The sequence below is a fragment of the Nannobrachium achirus genome (assembly GCF_963921795.1).
Source record: "Nannobrachium achirus genome assembly, chromosome: 11".
Taxonomy (NCBI): Eukaryota; Metazoa; Chordata; class Actinopteri; order Myctophiformes; family Myctophidae; genus Nannobrachium; species Nannobrachium achirus.
The window spans coordinates 64160140-64163833 of NC_137820.1; the positions used below are offsets into that span (position 1 = coordinate 64160140).

Sequence of the window (3694 nt, forward strand, 5' to 3'; positions counted from 1 at the left end):
GTATATCGGAATATACTTTACAAAACGTGTAAGTGTAAGATAAACTTACTTTGAATCTTTTCCACTTTGGTGGGGTCCAGCATATGTTTGCCCTCGAGCTCTGGAACAACACCATGCCTCCCTGTGACAACTGCATCCTTCAGTTCTTCAGTTGTGAAGAATTTGTCAAACAACTGGTGGAACAGGCGACTGCAGTCCTTCTTAGCACTGTGGTGAATGGCTACCTGTTCCAACGAGAACACAGAGTCCACAGCCAGTGAACAGAGATTCCATGATTAACACATTTCACAAAGTTTCTGCTCTTCAAGTGGACCATGGAAACAGACTACACTGGCAGCCAAACCCAGCCTGAATCAGATCTGTGTCACATCCGGGTTGGAATCTGATTGGTTCCATGTGACCATTTAAGCCAATCAGATTCCAATCTGAATGTGACTCAGATCTGATTTAGGCTGGATTTGACTGCCAGTGTAAAGCAGGCCTAAAGGAAACTTAACTTTCTAGCTCTAACAGATCACAACGCGTAGTATGGGATATAGTTAAGATAGTTAATCTTCTCACTGTAGTGTGAAATGTATATTGAACATGTTCGTCTACCTCCCAAATTTTTACCTGGACTATAATCGTACCATCAAAAATGTAAAATCCATAATACATTTATACATACCTGGATATAGCTCTTGCACCTCAATGGCCAACACAAACTTTTCACATTGGATCTGCCATCTCCATGTCCCCAACCATCTCAACAAGTCCCTGTAGAGCTTGCAGGTGTTCAATGCCTGGAATGAAGAGGAAAAAATATTATGGCAATCCCAACATATTCAAAGGTTGAGTAACAACAAATAAGTGTTAAATAGCGCTATATTCTGATAACAGTCATTGCTATGCCATTGCTATGGAATATTTATTTTCTCAGTAGCAGGGATTGTTCAATGGCAACCTTCTCTCCCCATCTCTCCAGTAAACAGAAAATGTAAAGTTTCAAGTGAGACAAAGAAATGAGCTGACAGAATTGACAACTGCAACACTATGCTTATTTTTTTGTGAATGGTGGGTGACCCAGCCAGGGTAGGGTATATTTATAACAACACACCCGGGGGTCTAGAGTAACTTAAAGAGATATTCCAATTTCAAAATTACTTTTTGTCATTTTAGCATCTAATTTTGGGAACACCCAGGACAGTTTTTGAATTTCTTCATTCTGTATTTAGATTTAGAAGCAGACACATATCACAGGGCAGTCGCTGATTACAGATGAGCATGGTCATCGCATAATTTCAGAAAAGTATAGTTTTAAGGGTGAATATTAGGGACAGTACAGTGAGCCATCTTAAAAACTTTAATTGAACTGTAACCTTACCTAGATAAACTTCAAAAGGTGGTCAATGGCTTGTCGGGCTGAGAGCTTTCCTGGTCTCGTTGCGGCCTTGAGGTGAGGGTGGCATGTGGTGGATAAGGCAAGATGGAGGACATCTCACTGCCCCATCCTGAAAATAAAAGGGTGGGGGGAAACAAAGACATTTTTACTAAAATCTGTTTACATTTTGGTTTCAAAACCATCCCCTCTTCCATTAGTATTATTCCTTTAATTCCAGCGTACCATTTTCCAGTTCTTCTGTTGTGGATTCAGCATTATGAAGCAGATCTACATGGTCGCCTGTCTGGGCGAGTCCACAGCTTTGTTCAAGGACTTACTGCATGTAGTGAGTAAGTAGGCCACTTCTGCAGCGATGTCATCACCAAACATCAGAAAATCCTGTATCTGCAGACAGGATGGAATACAAACAACATGGCATACATTTTAATGGGTTCACCCTATGACCAGGGATGTGATCTGTTTAAAGTCATTTTTTATTTCAGTTTGACTTTAAGGCAAGACAGTTCAAGAGCGACATACCATTCCTGCAATGTCAAGAAATCTTGTAAAGGTGGTGAATATTTCAGAGGACTTCACTGGGTCATGAACCATTGTTTGGCGATGGGTGAAGGTCTGTTTCATCTTCTCCTTGACCATCATCAGTGCGATGCCCTCAAGACACTGGGTTTCTGTCGTTAGCTGAAGAAACCCACTCCCATCTACTGGATTGTAATACTGCTCCTAAAAAACAAGAACATGTTTTATTTTTTCTCCTTAAAAAAACTAAACACATGCCCTTGTCTGGAGAATTGCGAAAATCAAGGTCAACAGGTCTGATATCTGTGACGATCAACTTGTTGGGGTTAGGAGAAAGGTATGTACTTGTAGGGGTTAGGAGAAAGGTATGTTGGGACTTGGGACTAGTTCTGACCAATGGGCCATGGCTTGGAGCAGTGGTTCCCAAACTATTAGATCAAGAGACATTAGACATTTGCCCAGGACCCAAGCTAGTGAAAACAGCAGATCTACAAGCTCACAATGCGGTGCGACGCATTGTGAGCTTGTAGATCTGCTGTTTTCACTAGTTTAGGCCATTTTCACTAACTACTTTTTTATACAAATATAAGGGACGTTAAAAAAATTGTCTGCGACCCACATATGGATCCCGACCCACTGCTTGGGAACAAGTGGCCTAGTGGGCACCCACGCGATTTGCTACAATGTGATGTTGGGTTTAGTTTCTCAAAAACGTTAAGACAGTTTATACCCCTTACACCAGAGGGCCACTTGTCTTTTTACTGGACCCCCTTGCGATGCCCACCACAGTAGCAAAAATGCACTATAGGCCTGCACATTAAAAAATAACTTAACATGTGAAATTCAAACTATAATCAAAATCACATACCTGTCAGTGGCTGAGTGTTTCTTCTCTTCTTTTGTCCCTCTGAGGCTTCGTTTTGAAGTGTTTTAACTCTCCATGCAAGAAACCCACTCCCATCTACTGGATTGTAATACTGCTCCTAAAAAACAAGAACGTGTTTTATTTTTCTCCTTAAAAAACTAAACACATGCCCTTGTCTGGAGAATTGCTAAAATCAAGGTCAACAGGTCTGACATCTGTGGCGATCAACTTGTTGGGGTCAGCATATAGAACATTTGTTGAAATTTAGTTGAAATCTCACTCTTGTCTTTTCGAGCAATTCCAGGAGTGAGGAGTAAAGAAGTTAGACTTGTATTATGTACTTACATAGCCCAAAGTGCCCTAGGGATCGGCCAGGTATGGAAACAAGGCAGTGATTTGCGTAGTCCTCTTTAACACGCCTTGAAGGACTCTTCCTACAGTGTACACACACACACACATTATCAATTACACACACACACACACACACACACACACACACACACACACACACACACACACACACACACACACACACACACACACACACACACACACACACACACACACACACACACACACACACACACACGTTATCAATTAATTAAACCAATTTGATTCCAGAAATTAAATGAAATGATCTGACAAATGATGATGGATCAAGCACATGCCTCCTTTGAGTGTCAGATGTGTCATTTTGTCTGGCTGGTGTCAGTGGTGTTAACATCAGCTCCACTATAAGATCTAACATCAAAAGTAAACAACACTAAATACAAACTGGTCAAACATTGGCCAAATTGCCAGCTGATATAAGAAAGAGGCAATGTGAAAATAGCAGATCTACAAGCTCACTGCAGTCCAAGTGCTTGGTGGGTGGAGGGTCCCCAGTTAAAATGTGAATATTTTGGGAGGTCCCCAAAACTCCCCATGCAGTT

General features: G+C 41.3%; 1 long non-coding RNA gene across 1 annotated transcript; it reads right to left on the reverse strand.

The window, feature by feature from the left end:
* Positions 1-1661: 1661 nt before the first annotated feature.
* LOC308294612 lies at positions 1662-3220 on the reverse strand. The gene is made up of 4 exons (XR_013962526.1): positions 3108-3220; positions 2766-2880; positions 1901-2101; positions 1662-1765 (listed from the first exon to the last, which is right to left on the reverse strand). It is a non-coding gene; the product is annotated as an uncharacterized lncRNA (long non-coding RNA).
* Positions 3221-3694: the final 474 nt, after the last annotated feature.